The sequence below is a fragment of the Myripristis murdjan genome, chromosome 23, assembly GCF_902150065.1.
Source record: "Myripristis murdjan chromosome 23, fMyrMur1.1, whole genome shotgun sequence".
NCBI classification, from domain to species: Eukaryota; Metazoa; Chordata; class Actinopteri; order Holocentriformes; family Holocentridae; genus Myripristis; species Myripristis murdjan.
Window position 1 is genome coordinate 9,665,770 of NC_044002.1, and position 21,601 is coordinate 9,687,370.

Sequence of the window (21,601 nt, forward strand, 5' to 3'; positions counted from 1 at the left end):
CGTGTTAATCGACGTCAAGCAGTGGTTTTAAGGAGAGTGCTCTCCATGGATCTTGAAATGCGCCGTGAACTGTCCATGGTGCTGAAACCTCGCTGCACGGTGAACGCCCTGCACTGGAGCCCAGTTTGTGAATGGAGGGGGGGGATGGGGGGGGTGTTGGTATAGACGTTTAAAAAGCTCAATAACAAGATGAAAGCAATACGCAAAAACACTGTAATAAAACAGCTTAGACAATCATATTAAATCTCTCTCTCTCTCTCTCTCTCTCTCTCTCTCTCTCTCTCTCTCTCTCTCTCTCTCTCTCTCTCTCTCTAACTCTCTCACACAAAAAATTGCGCTTCTTGGGTAGCACGATGAGATGTGCAGGCTGAAGATAAATTGATCGTGCATGAATTGGCACTTGTTGCCACAATACATTGAAGCCTGCCGACTGGGCAATGCCAGTGTGTGTGTGTGTGTGCGTGCGCGCGCGCGCGCTCCCATAGAACGGTCTAATCTTCCCTGCTCCACGCGCACGACTGCCCCCTCCACCTCCCCCTCTACCCCCCACCCGCCCCGGCTATGAAAAGTAGCCTCTTTGCAAATGATAGTCTACCAGCCTCGCTTCCATAGATTGATCGATCTTAATTAAACTTACTGGAATCATTTACATTTCACTATCCAAATGATGGCATGTAGGATAGAGGTGCAGAGTGATTGGCATTGCCAATTAGACAGCACTGCCTGCAAATATATCCTTGTTGTGATTCTGTCATGTTTGAAATATTTCAAAGATTACAGCTAGTTCTCGAAATTGTAGTGATAGTAAAATACATTTTCACTCAGCCCATACTCTTAATAAAGGCTTCACGGTGAGCATATATATCGATGGATACAGAATTTGTATTGCATCGGAATAGCTGGGCTCTAGACGGAGCACGTCCACCGCTGCGGTTAATGATAAAGCATTGCAATCAACTCAGTGGAAGTCAACACGAAGATAGGATCCATTTACTTTTAGTTTCATATTCTCTATTATCACATATTAGCACGTCTCTCCGGAGAAAACACTGGTTACTCACGCTTCACCGTCAAACTCGGGGATGGATTTCTCAATGGCTCTCTATATGGCAATACTGTCTATAGTCATGAAAACAGAATGGCAGGTTGTTATTTTACTCACTTCAACAATAAAGAAAGAGGAAAAAATGAAAATAAAAATAGAATGGGCTCACCCAGTCATCACCGATCCGAGGAAGCGTGCATCATTTTTCTTCCCCCCCTTTTTTTCTCCAATAATCCCTGGGAATTTGAACGGCACCCATTGATATGCAGCAGTAGGGTCCCCCCCACCCTCTCACCCTCCCTCCATCCCCTCTCTTCCCAGACGTCAGTCGCATTGCCTCCTATTCATTTCGGTCTATTGTTTATATTTCATTTCTGTGCATTTCTTAATCTTAATCCATTTTGTCCTCCTCTCTCCTTTCTGGAAAATGCTGCAAAACCTCTAATGGAAGCCACTCAATTCCTCCAGTCTGCTTCTTGCTGGTGACCTGCATTGACGTCATTGCGTCATTAGGTTTCCCCTGGAAACACGGGAGAGCCAAAAATAGAAACACATTAATTCAAACCCCAGGCTGGGGGGTGGGGGGTGGGGGTAGGGGGTGGATGGGGGCTGTTGTTGGCGACTATTTCTATCAATCCATAATCTTCTGACCCCCACCCCTCCATATACACACACACGCACGCACACACGCACGCGCACACACGTACGCATCTCGCTCTCTTTGGTTCCATATGATGCACATGGAGCTCCCTCTCACCACGCACATTACCTTAATGAAATATCACTTCATCATAAGCCTATAATATTCCTATAAGCACTTTCTAGCGAGATTTTTGTGACTTTATTATATTTTTGATTTTTTTATGTTTTTATTTTTATTTATTTATTTATCTATTTTATTGCCTCTTTTGGGTCCACTATACTGTAATATTTCTGTAATATTCCTTTATGGACAAGTAGTGTATCTGTACTGATCATTCAATACATACAATATTGACTATGTAGTGACCTAAGAGTGAAAAGATTAACAATGACCTTATCATAGTTTGTGATTTCTTAAAACTCCTATGGTGTTGCTTTAATATTCATATATTTTATGGGGTTCGTCTACAGGCCTACTCGGTGGTGAGTTTACAGTACCTTGTCGCACTTTTTTGTTTATTTGTCCCATGATATCACTATATAGCCTAATATTCCTGTCTGTCCGTGACACTCGGTAGAGATTTTACATTGACCTCATCATTCTTTGTGATTGCATGTTTCCCACCATCACTGTGTGTCTTCAATATCTGTGGGTGAGGTTATGATGTCATTATCTCTTTTTTTATCTCTTGACTAAGCACTGTAATATTCCTATAATATTCCTATTGGAATGATACATTCATGTGCACCTGTTGTAAGATAGTGAGTTTATAATGGCCCTATCACATTTCATGGTATTTTATCTGTTAATGCATCACTACAACAATCATGCAGAGGCTCATAGTCATCTGTGCTCCTCAGTAGTTTGTTTATGTAGCCTAATATAGGCCTTATTTCATTTTATGTTTTCTCCTTGGTGTCACAATATTCTTACATGATATTAGAGCAGCATTTTGCATTCGCCAAAAATGTATCATCGGAATAATAGATTTCTTTTTAGTTCCTGAGACCTATTCTCGGACGAAGCCTTGGCTATAAAAAGGCGGCATAGAAAAGGGAGCAAAGGGAGTGGGGATGGGTGGGCTTTGGGTTTATTTTATTCCTGCCTGCAAAATAAAAAAGACACTCTATAGAGGAGAAACAGCGCCACGGGGATAAAAATAGAAAGCACCGAGCAGTCATCTGTCAGCCGAGGGGCTCGTGCGCTGCACGAGGTGGATTTCCGGTTTTGGTATTGATTCTAGTCCTTACTATACTGTAACCTATATTACAGCATATAGATGAACACCGGCAAACAGCGATGAACTGGAGGGTAAATCCGCCTAAATTCAGTTTGTTCACCTTGTTATTTGGGGAAGAGAGTTTACCCGAATTGTTTTTTTTTTCCTGATATGAATCTTTATGAGAGAAAAAAAAAATACGGAATACGCCCTTCGCAGAAAGATTTCCATAAGGTGATTAGTCTTGTACCGTAGCAGATACATTTTTGGAGCTATATAGGACCCTTCGAGTGACAATAGCTGTGTTTTTTAATTCTGGTCCTCGGTACCCAGAGCCCTGTTTGTTTTCATTCTAGTCAGGTTCTTTTTATAACCTACCTGGGATGTATGGTGAATGCATTTAATCACAATTAAAGACCTGATAGGATAGAAAACCGAGTCTGGGTACAAAGAAGGATTGAGAAAATAGGACATTTTATGACGCTAGAAAGAACCTTCGAGGAGCATATTAAATGTTCCAAATTGGCAATATTAAATTTATTTTGCTAACTTTTACACGGTCTTCTGGTTGGCCTCATTTAACTTAAATTGTGTTATGGTTCTGTATAAAACCATAATCTTAAAAAATAAAATAAAATAAAATACTGGGGACTCCTCCTTTGTCAGCCTAGCATTAAACTGATGTAAGTTATATGAGGACTGCTTTTATCAATGGTTTCTTGGCCTCTGATGATGGTCATTCTTGTCCACATTTTATTTTACACCACATAACTAGTTAGCAACCACACAAATGGCTGCCTGCAGAGGTATAAGACTGAGACCTATCCCAAATTCAAATTTAAATTTCACTGAAGGTGCCATTCCAATTTGAGCAACATTTCCTTGCAAGCCATCATCATCCAGAATGGGATCCTGGTTATTTTCTTGAACCCCCTCATTTGAATATCCTAACATATTTTGGCTCAGATGATTAAACTTCAGTCATCACCAGTAGAAGCCTGACCTCCAGTTGGTAACCATTACATGGAAAACAAACCAGCATAAACAAAAATCAATTATACGTTTAGAAAAGCATTAATTTTACTTGTATCGTACATTATTTGATATTATTTAAGTCATGCTAGCCTCAAAAGGTGGGTGAAGCTACATAATCTGAGGATACTATGACCTCTAGTCTGTGATCATGATAAGGCAAACCACCACCTACATAAAAAGTATACACTCAGAAAACATTTATGTACCTTTTTTCACCTTAAGGACGTGTTACCACATAACTAATTTTGATTAGTTTGATGCGATGTATAAATATATTTTTTTTCTCATATAAATATGCAGTAATGGCAGGTAAACTGAATTTAGGAGGGTTTACCCTTCACTACACCCCCGCTTATAGCCCTATAGCATTCAGCGCTATATCCATTCATTGTTCTTTCATTCATGCAGTCATTCATCTGGTTCTCTTAATCCATTCACATATCCAGGGCAGCCACCCTTCCAGTGACGCAAAGCCCCCCTCCCATTTAATCGCTTTAGTTTAATCTATCTGCTGTGATGTTGGAGATCAAGTGACATGCGCCGCCGCGTGCAACCCCTCCCATCTCAAACGCGCCCCCCTCGTGTACCGCCGATCACGCACACACACACACACACACACACACACACACACACACACACACACACACACACACACACACACACACACACACACACACACGTTCACGCGCACACTTCCCCGCCTCGTGACTCTCGGCTGGAGGCACGCGCATTGGCACAATAAGTGGTGATGCTGCGTTCACGTTGTGGCCTAAAAAAAAAGACCCATACCCGGTCAGCATCGCGAGATGTCAGTCTACTGCAATAGCAAACTGTTGCCAAGGTGATTTCCCTAAACAACAGATTTAACCATACGTGTGCATGGATAACTGATCTGATAAGCGATATTCTCTGACATCCACTTTCAATAATTGTTATTATTATTTTCAGAAGTTATGAATACCACAATTAAATGCTTACCAGTAAACAACAAGGAGCGCTTAATGCCGATTTACCCTAACTTTTTTGTTTGAAGTAAACAGCTTGAAGTAAATTTACACATACTGTTAGTGGGCCCATGATTAATCTGTGATGTTCCAGAATTTCAAGAGATTTGCCAGTGGGGTTAGAATAAATTTCCCATTACATTTTCCCCTCAGTCAATAAAGTATCTATCTATCTATCTATCTATCTATCTATCTATCTATCTATCTATCTATCTATCTACCTAGTGATTTCCTGCTTTTCCCAGGATGCCCGAGGTGTTCCAGTCATCTGTGATCCTACATAATGGTATTAAAGTTGGCTTGACAGCATAACAAGTAAACGCTCATTAATGAATATCGGTTATTTATGATTACTAGATTTGACATAACTTTTTTCTGTATTTGAAATACATATTTTCTATGAAGCTATGTAGCCCAAATTTGAATGTGTTGCAGAAAATTATTTTCTAATAGAATAAAAACAGACAACATTAGCAAACTGTCCTGACTCTTCCAGTAATCATAATTGTTTTGATGGATGTGTTTTCCCTGGTTTAGTTTACAGCATATTGAAGGAGGTAACAATGGCTGTAACATGAATGTCCAATATCAACCTGACTTCGTTGAAGCTGATACCTGTAGCCGGACGGGAGATGATGGGGATCTCTCCCTGTACCTGTGGGCCTACAGAGAAATAGCTCCCTCTAGCGTCGGCAATAAGCAACAAGTACCTGCCAGGTGCGCACCTGCCAAAACAAACTGAGCAGCTTTGGCGACTTTTCAGAGCCGTGACGACTTTAACTGTCACCTGCGACACATCTGGCGACGACTCTGGCTTGCGGAACAACGATAATTTGCGCAATTCGAAGTTAGTATATTTTGTGACAACCACACACACGACAACCTCAAGTGTAAACACTAGCCAAGAGGTAGTTAAAGTCTTTACTTGTTTCCTCGACTCAAGAAGGAAGCGGAGGCGCACTGCATTTGTTTCGACAGGCTGAGTAAGCTGTGTTTTGAAAATAGACTAGCCGTGTTTTACTGCGACCGAGCTAGCTAGCTACAGACCAAATCAACACTGTTTGGTTATTTCCCTGCACGCCAAGCAGCAAGACATGACCGTGAACGTGTGCAGGTGAGGAGTAAAATATTTTCTGAGAGTGGGATGGCCAAATGAGAAGCCTTGAAAGCATGTAAATGTTTAATTTCTACCGTTAGCTTGGCTTCACACACTTAATTGGTTGGCTATGAATTTAATGTACTGCTCAGTAGCCTACTTTGCTTTTTAAAGGCATATTCTATTACAGTCATGCTATTTATTACAATTTTAGAGTTAAAATGTCACTTTCCCCTTAATGGAGATGGAGAGCAGACAACGGCACAGTTGAAAGTAGCAGCTAATTGTGCACAGGTGAGGCGTAATTAACTTTGTGGAACAGGACTTTTTCACAGCAGCCATTTTGACATGACATAGCAGGGTAAACACAGGTGTTACTCATGATGCTAATTAAGGTTCTGTTCCCTTTACATTTAACAGAGGTACAAAACTTCTCCTGAAAAAGGTAATTGGAGGTATCAGAAAGTGATGTATGTTTATTGAACTGGTCAAACTAAGGGTTCTATTTTAATAACTTAAGCACATGTTCTGCGGAGTATAGTGCAAGTGCATTAAGGGCATGGTGAAGGCTACTTTTTAACAGTGGAGAAAAGGGTTGTTGTGCCTGGTGCATGGTTCACAAGGTTTCTGCTTAGTCTTTAAATTAATTATGGGTGTGTTTACATGCAGTAAACCAGTTGAGTTCCATCTCCCATTCCTTCTAAAAGCCAGGTTTGCTTGTACCTTGTCAGTTTGCAGAAGCAGTGGATCTGCTTGTGCGCAAAATGAAAGTGTGCCAGCAGATCATCTACAGTAGGTGTGGAGCTGTGCCATGAGGGCCAAGAGGCTGCAGGTTTTCATTCCAATCAAAACCTACATCTAAATATTAGTTAATGATTGTCATTTGTAACGGAGGGCAGGAGAACTATTCCATTGTGTTGTTGTGATCAGGAAGGAAAATAAAACCTTGTGAGGGGATGGGAGAGTGAGAAATGTAATCAATGTAATCATTGTGCTTCAGTCAGTGTTACTGTGATTTCCGCCTCCTGATCAATTACACCAAGCTGTGCTTCATAAACTCTGATCTGACAGGAAAAGAAAAGGCAAAGCTAGTCTAATAAACTTCCCAGTGAAAGTTACAAAATTAATGATACTGATTTAGCAATGCACCAAGTTTTGTGTATGCTGTAATCAGACTGCTCTCTCTCTCTCTGCGTTTCTGTCTCCATCTTGAGCTTTACCCTATAACTTGGTTTGCAGTGCTTTTTTGTGATCCCACTGCTGAAGTGTCCGAGTGGGATATTTCTCTTTTACTATCATCCTGGAGCACTTTGTGTTTACAAGCTGACCCTGCCAGCTCTGATGTAAGCTCTGCTTGGTTATGCTTGTGCCTTGTCTTCTTCTTCTTGATATTTAATAGTGGTTGGCAAACAATGAATTGGATGCTGCCACCAACTGGTGTGGAGTGTGGTTACAGGCTTGTCACCTGGAAGGTGCCCCTCCACCCAGTAATATCTACAGAAAGTACCATATTTCCCCAATTAATCGCCCGGGCGTTTAATACGCAAAATCAACTTTTTTTTTTTTTTTTTTTTTTTTTATTACACCAAGTGGATATAAAGTACAGACAGTAGACATACAGTACAAAACACAACAAACGGCTAACTGTTTACTTCTGCAAAAATAAGGTGAATAGCCTTATTTTGGGTTACCTCAATATAATGCAAATAATCGCCCCAGCGGTTATTTGGGTGGGCGTTTAATACGCAAAATGGGTGAACACTCCAGGCGTTTAAAAGAACCAGGCGGCTATTTGCGGCCGGGCGATTAATTGGGGAAATACGGTACTTCACGGTACTGCTAATCTTTTCCCATAGCAAGCAGTCATATTTTAGAAGTCTGATAAATTTTTTCTTACTTTTTATCCAGCCATTGGTTTCCATTCATTTCACTACGGTATGAAAATGAACATTCAGAGACTTCAAACTTTTTTCACACCAGTATTCCATCACTGTAATAAAGTCATCCACATTAGGTTTCCTGAATGCAGCAGCATTCCTGGGTTTTGATGACTTGAAATTGGGCAGAGTGAAATGACTTTTTGTGAGCCTTTTTAGGATGAATTATCGTGGCAATGACAACACTTATTGGGTTACCTGTTTCATTGAAACTCAATAAGTGGTGACACAGAAAATGCGTGTCTTAACATTAATGTCAGTAGTGACTACCTTTTTTCCTTAGTCTCATTTGGACTGCTTGACTTTCTTTTGACAGTTAAAATGTGGAAAAATTCTCAAAAACAAAAAATAAAAATGGTGGTTACCCAAAGATAACCCTCACGGTCACTGCCACTGCCCAGTATTATATGCTGGTCATGTGCCTTTCTGCTATGAATAATGAATCTTTGAATGATACAGGAATTATACATAGTACAAATCATTATCACAGTGTTAGACATTACATTGGGGCTGCAGACTACCTGCAAAAGGTTATAGGCTTCAATTTTAAATTCCTTACCAATTACCAGCTACTCTTATAATATATAGAAGTGGTGATATGGTTATATAACTTTATAAAATCCTTTTAAATTCCATCATATATGAATCTGTGACATGTATTGTGCAGTCAGCATGGAAATAACAATTTGATTTCAAAGAAGTGTTACCAGTGGTAAATGAAGAGATGTTTTAGAATAATTAAGAGTTTGGGATTTTAACAGTGCATATCATGAAGAAATGTATATCATGAAGAAAGTAGTATTTTTAATTTTATTCTATTTTGAAATAGTATACTACAGTCCTGTGGTTATCAAATTGGCATCCAGGAATGCCATGGGACCTTTAGGGTATCCCAGGACGTCCCTGGTAAAGAGAGGAATAGATTTAAGGTACTAATTTATTTATTAGTTGGTAGTAAAATGTAAGAGTGAAGCACAGATGAGGGAAATGTATATAATAATATGTTTATTGCAATATCAATAAACAAACATCTGTATGTATACAGGATGAGACCCATGGATCAAAGTCCCGCAGGTGAAGTATCCTCACTGAACATGGTTGATATGAGACTGCTTGCTGTAGCTTATAGTAAAGGATTTAAAATTTTGTTGTTTGTTAGCTCAGACAAAAGGGCTGAGATGCTATCTTGTTTCTTTCAATTGAGAAATATTCCCCTTTCATTTCCTCTCATTTGGACAACTGAAACTCTGCAGTCCTGTCTCAGTCAGAGGTGTCTTCATTGCTGACTTAAGTAATTTTATTTATTTATTTACTTTTTTGTTGTTTACCAGTCGATGGTGTTGGTGTGAGTATGTAACACCCACAAGAAGATGGAGGGGCAGCTGTTGATGCCGCTGTCATCGCCTTCATTGCCACTTTCATTTTGCTTCTAGGATACTTTCAAGGTAAATTTCTATATTTCTGGAATTAAATTTGCTCCAGATGCAGTCTTTCCCACATGCATGTTATAGAGAATGGATATATAGGTATATATATGTGTATATATATGTGTGTGTACATACATACATACATACATACATACATACATATATGTGTATATATATATATATATATATATATATATATATATATATATATATATATATATTTATTTTTTATTGAGCAAGGTGATATAGGGGACAAATAAATTACACCAAGTGAACATAAGATACAGACGGTGGACAAACAGTACAAACCACAACAGACAACAACATAAAATTGCAATGGTATGTATATAGGTGTGTGTGTGTGTGTGTGCGTGTGTGTGTGTGTGCGTGTGTGCGTGTGTGTGTGTGTGCATATGTATGTATGTGTGTGTGCATGTGCGTGTGTGTTGATGAGAAAACAGAGGGTATGGTAATATAATGAAAATAAATAAATAAATAATAAAGTAAAAAAAATATATATATATGTATACATATAAAAAGTATATATACATACATACATACATACATACATACATATATATGTATGTGTGTGTGTATACATATATAGACATATATATATGTGTATGTATATATATGCATACACATACATACATGAATGCAATACAATATGACATGTCTTAATGTAATATAATGTAATATAATTTAGCATAATATAATGTGACGTAATAATATAAGATAATATAATATAATACGAGCTGATACAACACATTATGATGTGATATAACACAATATATAGTATAACATCATATGATATAATATGACATAACATAGTAATCCATTATTATATGAAATGATACATAACATAATCTAATATAAGCCGATATATCTTGATAATGGCAATCATAAGAATAATAATTGATGATATATATTGCAATGAGGGGTGAGGCCAGACCGGGGTATCAGGGAGGCGAGCAAGAGGCGCCCCCACCAGGCCCCAAGTAGCACGGCTGGAAGCCCCAGCGGGATCGAGGCGACACGGCAGTAAAAGGAAGCGGCCCCCCCCACCCTTTTTTTTTCATCCAACTCAAAAACACAATGAAATGGCAGTATCTTGCTGTGTTATCAACTAACATAACCCTAGTTACGACTGACATTGGCACCTGATCACTAACAACCTTAAAGCAAAGTGCTGTCAGATCACTGAGCTAACAAGGAGGCATCACTGAATTAAGTTAAGTAAAAATAATTCATAAAATAATCCCCCAAATAATTTTCAACATCAAACAAAAATTATATAAATTGAAATTTCATTTCTCACTAATAATTTCAGTGACAAATTCAAAAGTAATTTCGAACAGTCGCATCCCGTATTGCATCCCGTATTGCATCCCCGGTCAGTCCTGTTCTGAGGTATGGCAGAAAGATTTTCTTGGGTCTCAACAGGCTCAGGTGCATCATAAAAATCATCACAGACAGGGACATTGAGTCTGGTGGCGATGTTGTGAAGTACAATACAGGCGAGTATTATGTTGCATGCTCCCTGTGGCTTCATGCGCAAATAGCTGAGGCATGCAAAGCGCCTCTTCAGAGCTCCATTTAAACACTTAATAGCACATCTTGTTTTGTACTGAGCAGTGTTGAAGCGTGCCTGCGCAGGGGTGTTTGCCACAAGAAAAGGGGTCATCAGCTGTGGTAGGAGTGGATAGGCACTGTCTCCTAATATTATGCCATCTGGTTGGCTAGTTTGGAGCTCTTGGTATCTAGCGCTCTCCCTCAGGATATGTGCATCATGGACAGACCCAGGCCACTTCACAACGCAGTTTGTGATGATGAGGTCAGTGTCGCCCACAAGTTGGATGTTGATGCGGTGCCTCTCCTTTTGGTTTATGTACTCCCACTCCCTCTCATGAGGTGCTTGTATATGCACATGAGTGCAGTAGATAACCCCAACAGTATTGGGCATGTTGCCCAAAAGTAAAAACTTGCACTTCGTCTGGCTAATGTGGTCGTGCTTGAGAAATGAAACAGATTGATTTACCAGGCTGGTCAGTTGGCACAGCTTTTACTACATCACTCACAGTAGATTTGTCCACTCCTATAGTGTCACCAACGACTTGGTAGAAAGTCCTTATGCATAGAACCGCAGAGCTATGGAGACCAGTTCTTCCACAGACAGACTGTGACTCCTTTGGGTTTCTGCGTTTTGGCCTGACAAGACCTGCAGTGATGTTAATATCAGCCTTCCCAAAGTGAAACCGAGCTAATGGTTCCACCGTGGTGTATTGCTCCAGTGGTTTTGCACGCTCAACATACACCCTTTGATGGTGTATGGACAAAACCTGCCATGTCAGTGCCTCTTTGTAAGTCGTTTGAGAAAGGCTAAATAATATGGCTGTGTTACTGGTTGTGTTATACACACAGATAACGTTAGCTGATGTGCTTCAGCTTGTGTTCAGTTAAATTGATCGTGACTAAGGCCTGTAAATTCTGTGTTCAACACATCAAAGAGGTGGAACCATGGGATAATTTACAGGAACCTATGCTCTGTTAGAAGGTGTTAGGTGCAGTTATGCTGCAATAGTTCGATGTTACAGTTCTTCTAAGGGTAGAGAACTGACAAAATATGAAAAAAAAGACATTTAGCTTGAAATTACACAGAGTATGAATGCCATTGTGCCAGAAGGGGACAATGGAGCAAGTGAAATTTAGATAGAAGAAACAAAGGCAACAAAGGACCAGGCTGAAGCAAAAAACACCCAAACAGGTAACAAACCCTTTAAGAGAGGTGATTACACTGCTAAAATGATGGACATTATTGGAGGTTAGGACTAGGGTTAGGGTTAATCTCAAGTGTTATGAACAGTGTTTATTAACAGCATTGGATTAAGTATTTTAATTTCTATTTTTAATCTCAGCAGTTTTTGAAACTTGCTGTCATAGGTAATGCGCACAATGTATCTAACTGCTTAGCTAGCTGACGTCAAGGAACATAAACAAATGACAGGACTTGGTCAGCATACAGATTTTGTCACATGATAGTAAAACTACTTAAGTCTCCTGTGCCTGCAGCCCCCCAGTCTGGCAGTTTAAATCAGCTTGGCTACAGGAGTTTAACTGTTTTCGTTATGACAAGGGGAAAAAGCACCGCGACTTTTGTGCTCGGGCAGGCATTAAACATCTGAAGTATTCATATATCAAAGTGTTATTTATTTGACTGTTATTATTATGCATAAGAAAGTACAGAAGACATCACAGACAGCTGGAGGCAGAGCAGACACCACAGAGAAGGGAGAGAAAAGTGTGAATGGCAGTGTGAGGCAGCCCTGAGAGAACAGTGTAGCACATACATCTTTCACATTGGACCTGTAAGGAGATTTTGTCTCCTAAAAATTTGATTTAGCTCCTAAATGATTCGGGTCTGGAAGCCAGTGGCTCCTAAAGAGTTTTTTCTGAGGCTACAATAGCGATAGTGCTATTTTTGTTTTCATGGACTCAATTTGACAGAATATCTCAAAAACCCTCACTGGCGGACATGTGAGGGGTGTTTTATCATGGCTTCAAAGTGAGCAATCATCTTTTCAATAAAGATCTTGATCTTGAAGTGAAACACCATCACAGCAGTTTTGACCTTACCAAAATAATTTAACTAATAGTCTTGATACTGAGAAAAATATTCCTTTTCATCTTATGATGGCTATGATGATGATTAGATGGATTAATTTGATTGTAACTGTGAAAAACCAAAGTATAATATCCTGAGATAACAAAATAATTTAAATTGTGATGTCAAGATAAACGTGTTCACATTTTATTGTATTGCAGAATCACTGCAGAATCGAACAGTTCTTTATTCATATTCACTGTAAAACAATCGGCCACTAATGAGTAGTCATATATCATCAAACGGGTTCCAACCTTGACCATTCATGGTCAGCTTGGTCAAAATGGTACTTAGTACTGCTTCGCCATAATGTGGTTATTAACTTGGTTCCTCAGTAATGTTCTCTGTTCACTGTGAAAAGACTTGTTTTTCAAATATCAATGAAGAAAAGTGTAAGATATCCTGTTTCTTCAGTGTACCAACCAGCCCACTAAGATCCTATAAAACACATTTTTAACACCCACTGAGCTGTCCAGCATAATTGATGATTTGCAACATAGATAAATGTTTTTCAGTACTGAAATATGAGTATTATATATTGGACAATAATTTTATTCATAAATACTAAACTACTCTGGAAGTGGAGTATTATGGCTCACTGTCACCGCACTTTTAGTTTACAAATGTTTTTTGGATTACATCTTTCACTCTTAAAGTGATTGATGGTGCTATTGATATAATGATGGAACCTAAAAGAAAAATACACCATCATAAAATCGTAAAAAAAAAAATTCAATAACCGGAATACTGTTTATTTGAATTTTTACAAAATTAGTGTGTACATTCATGAACCTATTGATGCTGGTGCCCCTATAGCCTTTCCTGTACCTCCACCCCACAGATCAAACCTACGATGGCCTCAGAGCTCAACGCACTGCCACTTAAGAAGACGCATGCAAATAGACAAAACACAAGCAAATTAAAAAAAAAATCTTCATCAATTTGACAAGACATGCCTCATTTAGAAAATGTGCTGCAAATTCAGACAACACAACACAATACAGAAACAAGCAGTGTTAAGAAAACGCGCCGCAGTTACACCAAACGACAATGGGAGTGTTTCCAGACGACACTCAAAGCACACGTCTGGTTACTGTAAAGAGTGACTCACAAAATTAGTTTATAGACCCTGCAAATGTGTTTTCGATTGAAGAACACTAACGTTAATAGGCTGAATAAGGTTGGCTAAAAACACTGGCAGCACGTTTTCTAAATGTTGTGCGTTTTTTGTCAAATTGATGATGTTTTCTTTATTTGCTTGTGTTTTGTCTATTTGCTTGTGTTTTCTTAAGCTGCAGCATGTTGAGCTCTCGGGGCCGCTGTACAAACTCAACCCGCCTCATCTGCTTGTGCTTCACATAGGCATTTCCTACATTTCCCATGAATATGTTCTACCCTCCCATCCCTAAAAGCGGTGTGAACTTGTTGTTTTCATCTACAGGTGGGCATATCGGGCAAATAAATGTAGCTTGCGAGCTAGCAGTATACTGTAGTATATTTTGTGGTTGAAATTTATTCTGGTCTATTTAGGCAGCTGTTGGTAGGGAAATTGGTATCTCTCTATGATGGATTATTATAGAGAGATACCAGTATGATTATTGAATGTCAGTGCAAAATTGTCAATCTAGAAATAAGTCCTTCCTCTTTGTTTTTGTGGATCTTACACCAAAACCCGACATTTGCTATTGATGTTTAAGCTGGCTGAAAAATTTTCTATCAAACTCCACTGCATCTGTGTTGGAAATTTCTCAGTGGGTGTTTCACCATATCTTTTTGGCCACAAGAAAATCTTGGCCATGAGAAAAATACACCACTGAAAAACAAAATGGGCACAGAAATATATAAGACATATCTCCAATAGCTGTTTTTGTCCCCCTCTAAATTATAGGAGGCACTGTGGATTGGTCCCAGTTTGTTAGTCCACCCATCTGTCACGCACAGTGTGTCAGACGCCAGTGATTGGATTTTTATGAAACATCAGGAAATGATACATGTCATTGCTTTGTTCTGGCATTTTCAAAATAACAGTTATTGTCCAAAGGAGGAGGGGATGGTGGAAGTTCTTGTTTAACTGTCTCTGTTTCAGGCATAATATCTCAGATACTTGATTGGATTTTCCCCAAACTTAGCACTGATTGGCCTGCTATTACACTTAAAACAAACCCCCAGTGGCCCAAATGGAGACCGCATCCATTGTGGGGGACAACATTTTAACTGTTGCCTTAAGTAGCAATGCTTAAATATTGGAGCAGATTTTTCTTTAAAGACAGAATGGAACAGCTAAGCAAGAATTTAAATGTATTTTGAAGTTGCACCAGGTTGTAAATATTTTGAAAACACTTGTAAATTTTGGAACTAAATGCCAGTAGGTTTTGCATTACACTGGGGGCTGAAAAGTTGCGAAGAAATTATTGTCCACTTGAAAATCTACCCTTTAAAAAATCCATTAATGTATAAAAACTCCCAACTGAGACTTTAAATATATATTTAAAATGAAATTGCATTACTAAGTAGTAGTCCATTTAATTAATAATAGTCTATAAATTAAAAGTATTACATTTACATAGTTCTTTAAAACATATAATCAGCCAAATAATTGTAATATCTTCATTTACACTTTACTACATTTTACGTTTCTTCTGAGCTGTTTTTTTTTTTTAATCATTCCCCTCCCTGCTGCATTTGATAAATAACTTGATAAATAACTTGAATTTCATGAATAGAAAGGTGTTTTCGTGTGAAAACAAATCTAGTAATTCTTGCAATAGTTACAGGCATAATGAGGAGGATTCCTATTGGATGTTCTGCTATCGCTCTGGCATTGTGCGCTGTTATTGGCTGGGAACTACACACCCACTGCCCAAAGGTCGATGCCCAGAAGAGTCCAGATTTGAACAAATCAAGAAAATCCAGGCAGAGGGCAGAGTGTGTGCAGATACCCCAACACACTGGTCATAAGTGTGATTGATGATTTAGGGCAGGGGTGTCAAACTGGTGCCATGGAGGGCCAAGAGGCTGCAGGTTTTCGTTCCAACCGAAAACTCCACCAGGTGATTTCACTGATTAGTCCCTCCTCTTTTGCTTTAATTTGAGGTAATCAGTGAAATCACCTGGTGGAGTTTTTGGTTGGAACGAAAACCTGCAGCCTCTTGGCCCTCCATGGCACCAGTTTGACACCCGTGATTAGAGGGATGCTTTTTGTATGAGTCTGTACATTTCTTTCTTTCTTTCTTTCTTTCTTTCTTTCTTTCTTTCTGTCTTTTTTTAGGTAAATCCTATTCATTCTGCCTTTTAAAATTAGTTTATTTAGGCCCTAGCGATAGTTATATATATGTATGTATGTTTGAATGTATGTTTTTGCCCATCCACTTAGCACATATTTATAATGTACATGCAGTAGTTTGATGGTTGATTTGGCAGTGTGTTACTCTTCTGTAGGCCTGAATATTAGATAGAACATCTGTTGATTGGGGCAACTGATAATAATATTTTGTGGACCAGGGACAACTGGTTCATGTCCCAACCTAGAGTTCTCATGTTAGAAATCTTGCTCCTTACTATATTAGACACCATGTAGGAGATAGTTTGGAAGTGGTTAATTAGGTCAGAGAGGAATGTTCATAATTACACACAGTAAACTATTAATCTCAGCTCTCACACTTATTCAGCTGTAATTAATTAAGCATGCAGCTTAATTTTGTTATTGAATTGCTGTTTCTCTTTGTTTGTTGAATTTATCAAATTGAATTGTAAGCTTTTGAGAGAGGGAACATTGAAATTTTATAGTCTTTCAGCGCAGAACAAATGCTCTGTATGTCTGGACTAAACATAATTCTTTACATCTCATTTGTGTCCTGGTAATGGACCTTATTACCGTTTGTTACTTTTGCTTTGATTGTTTTCTTACCTTGAATGTAGAGTCAAAACAATTGAGGCCGGAGTTTGATGGGTTCATGTTTTGTATATCTTATTTTGCCTTACAATTTATAAATTTATTGGGGTGCTTTGGGAGCTTACTTGGCTGAGTGTGCACCATATATCAAGGCTAAGTCCTTACTGCGGTGGCTTGGGTTTGAATCTGGCCAGAGCCCCTCTCTCTTCCTACCTTTCCTGTCTCTCTCTACTATTGAATAAAGCCCAAATTCCAGAAGTAATCTTAAAAAAACAACAAACAAACATAAAAATAAATAATTAAATGCATAATGCACCTACAGGATTTCTGAATTGAACTCTGAAAAAACTATGAATGGCAAGAACAGTATTTGACCACAGTCTTTTAAAGTGCTTAGTTCCACTGAATGCACATGGATTCTTCATTTCCTTATGAGCAGACCTCAAAGAGTAACAGTGGGCAACATCATGTTAGAGATGTGTTTTACCTCTATTGGCACACCACAGGGAAGTGTGCTATCACCTTTGCAGCAGATATCCTGGACACCATTTGATTAAGTTTGCGGATGACACTGCCTTGGTCAGCCGATTGGAGCAGGATGAAGTCAAACATGGTCTAGCTCTAAATGACTTTGTCGACTGGTGTGATCTTAGTCTGATCTTAGTCTGTCTAAGATCAGTGGGAACGAGATTGAGATGGTGATGGAGTTTCTTGATCTTATTGTAGATCACAAAGTCTCCTGGGACCAGTGTCCTGATGTTATTTTCAAGTGTACCTTCTTAGAAGTATGTCTTGTTATTGTATTGTATGCTCTACATTCCTAAATCACTCTCAGGAATAATTTAGGAAAACATATGAAGACCTGTGTCAAAATCAGCAACAGGCTGACCTGTACCAACTGTACCTGACAAGGCTGACTTTTTGTGGATTTTCCACCTTTTCTTTCTTGTCGGAGGTATAAATACTCCAAGATCAGAACCAGACAGGCAAAACACTGATTTGTTCCCATGACAATAAGTCATTTAAGCAAGATGCAGTAGCCTCTGACACTTTTTACAGTGCTTCTTGAGCAGCGGGTTGCTCTCCCTCATCCCCCCTGTCAGTGAAAATCTGCTGCTGCTGTGTTGTAGCCTCTTTGAGGAGACTGTTTTCTCATCACATCCTGCTGACTGCCCCAGACAGCAGCAGCGAATACATGTGTCTGTTGTGCAGTCAATAATAAGTGATGCCATTGGGGGTGGGGAGGAGGGTTGGTTTTGGTGAATGGACAAAACACAGATGTTTATGATTGTGTGTGAGTGTGTGTGTGTTTGAGGGAGAGTGAGAGAGTGAGAGAGAGAGGCACAGATAGTTCTCACTAAGGCCTGGACTTTGTCATCGGTTCATCTGTTGTAAGTTTTCTTCTGTACCTCCATGTTGATGAGCACAGTGTACAAAAAACATGTCCAGTGTCCTTTGAACAGAGGCCCTTTAGACCCTGGTCCCTGTGGTGGAAATACAGACAGTTCCTCAAAAGGTTTCTAGTCCCTGGGGAAAGTTCCTGTTGGAGAAATAGGGTTTAATCCTAAGTCTAAGTCTAAGTCTAAAGGCATTTTCAGACCAAACAGTTCTGGGGACACTGGAATCATCTAAGCCAGTTAGTATACCAGTGTAATTTCTGTGTGTGATACAGCAACAAAAACAAAATGGAGGATGATCAGAGCTGTGTGTTTGTCATGTGCAGTGGATGTCATGATAATACTGGAGTTGGAAAGGAGATGTGCAAATTTACACATTACACATTTACACATAAAAGAGGTGGTTGCCGGTGCTGCATTGGCTCATGTGTTCAGCCAATCAGTGAACACCTACGTCACTCAAGGTTCCTCTTCTGCTGGGAACCTATCCTGAATTAGGAGCTAAGAAGTTTCTCAACACATAGTTCTAAGAACTATGATCACTCCCAGTTCCTACAGTGCAGACGCAATAAACTGTTCTTACAACTACAACTAAGTTCCTATACGGTCCAACAGCACCTTAAGTCTCTTTGATGTGTTTATTTGGCTTACATTTTACAGGATTACATTGAATTGAATTCTCCAGAGTGGTGGGCTAATTTTTGTAGTGGGTTTTCATCTCGAGCTATTTTCCACCTTATGTTTTAACATGCCTCCAAATCTTGAACATTTAAGTTCAGAGGGTGCATGGTTCATTTTTAGCAAAGAGAAACATCGTAGGGAAGTGTTTATTGGCTGATCTTTACCTCCCATTCAGCTAATGGGTAACAGTAGGAGAGCAGTTAATGGGTGTTTGGATACAAGCATTATAGAGATACACCTAAAATAACCCTTTGGCTCCGTCAAAACACACACACACACACACACACACACACACACACACACACACACACACACATATAAATATATGTATTCTGTGTGTGTGTGTCCACACAAGCTGCTAGTAATTTCTCAAGTTAATAGTTCTCATGGCGTCTCATGATTAGAATGTCTGTGCATTTTATAAGTGAGAGCACACACACACACACACAAACACACACACACACACACACAAATACATACGCACACACTCATGCCCACACACACTCTCTACCACCGATTTATACTAGCCGTATTAGTACTGCCAGATATAAACACCACTCAGCCAATGCACTTTTTTCACCTCAACTCATTACCTCAATCAATATCTAATCTTCCTCTTCTTCCTTCTGATGTGTCTATTGATTCTGAAAACATGTTTTACTAAGCTCCTTAGCATGTGTATTGATAATCACACAGCTCCAGCAACTGCTGTCGTGTTACTCGGCAATACATAGCTTAGCACTTAGATAAGGATGTGTATGACTGACCAAATCCAGTAGGGCTAAAAACTTAGTTTTGCAATGTTTTCCTGAAGATGCATCAAAATTAGAACATGGCTCCCTGGTCAGAGATGAGAGAAGTTGGTTTTCCCGCAAGTAGTTTGTAAAATAGGAATTGATTTACCATAGAAAGCAATGTGAATATTACTTCTAGTTGATCTGGGGTCCAGTGGCACCAAGATGATAGGGCTGCATCGCACTGCACTGCACTAACTGTTGATGCCATCTGCTGGCCAAAAAGATAAACTACAAAGTGTTCACTCAGATCCCAGAGATAAAATGCTGTGTAGACTCTTAATGTAGCCTATGGATGTGTTCCAGTACTATAACTTCCCGCCTCTTCATCTCTTATTTGGTTTAGATAATGGGAGAGTATGCTGTGGTGTGTCTTATTTTACTGCACTCATTTCTTCTGTTTAAAAGTCAAACTGTATGATGGTATGAACCAGATGAAACAAGCATATCTATAGAAAAGTTAGGATGAAAATGAGCAAATCCAACATACTTGTATCTGCATGCATCACACAGCATGGCCATAATGTGCTACTTGTACTTGAATTCACATACTGATTATTGATGTACTTATCTCTAAGCATAGTTAGCATAATCTCTGCCAGTGGCACACAAAGCTTCACTCTGATCGTACTATCTAAAGTGTGTCATCAGACATGAAATATCTGGCACATGAACCACAGTCTGCTCTAAGAGTATTATGAAATGATGCCTACCCTTTCTGTAATTCAGGATCTAAATTCCAGTCACTGTATTCATGAATGAATGAGCTTTACCACCCCTTGGTAGTTTTGCCTCTTTGGAATTTAAATGTGTCCCAAGATCAAAGCCCCCCTTCGGGAAGCAGAGGTGGTGCAATAAGCAGAAACCCCTAGACTATTCATACGGAGGTCCGTCTTCTACTGTAACTCAGTCACAGCCCTCCTTGGGTAGTCAGTGGTGCTGCTGTGAACAGCCACCAGGGGGCAGGAGTGATCATTAGGAAAGAGGAGTGTTTTTTTTCTACCTTCTCTCCCTCATGACATTCTCTGCAACTGTCCAAGCCTCTGTCTTTGCTCAGAGTAAATGTGAATACACATGCACATGCATGCATGCATACACACAAATGCACATGCACAGTAATAAATGTGCATATAATAATCCGCTAGGGACCATATGCACAGATGTTCACACACAGTTGCTCACACACTCCAAGAGAAATGCCTCTGCTCCCTCCCCTCACGCACACATCACATCACAGTGGCTCCTGAGCCTGCGATGACATTGCAGTTTCTCTCTTATCACAAAGCCACATTATGCTTGCATGTGGCCGCAGAGTGACTTCACAAGGTCATGAACTCTCCGCTCCCTAACCAGTTGCAGCTCTGTCACTGCACTGCGTGATCAGGGTTCAGCTGCATCACACATCCCATCGCAACTATGCATCTACAGAGTTCCTATTTATAACAGATTGTTAATGGCCACTCTTACTAATTTCACAGGGAGGCAATCAAACATGGCCTCACTCTGGGGGCACCGTGGATGTCTGTGCTGTAACCTTCAAAATATTCTCAGATGGACCTTTAGCAAGAACATGAAAATAAGAGGAAGATAGAGGGGAGAAATGGAAGGGAGCAAGCCCTGTGCAAAGAAAGTGGAAACCAGACTTAAGGAGAGAGTACATAAGATAGCTATAGGGAGAGAGTGTGATAGAGGGAGGGAGGGCTGATATCAAAGAGGCCTTTGTGTGAGCTTCCTCCCGTCACTGTGTGAGGATCAGAGCCAGAGAGCAGC

The 21,601-nt window shown here is 39.6% G+C and overlaps 1 pseudogene; it reads right to left on the bottom strand.

The window, feature by feature from the left end:
• Nucleotides 1–1,436: 1,436 nt before the first annotated feature.
• On the bottom strand, nt 1,437–17,571 carry LOC115355567 (putative nuclease HARBI1; annotated as a pseudogene).
• Nucleotides 17,572–21,601: the final 4,030 nt, after the last annotated feature.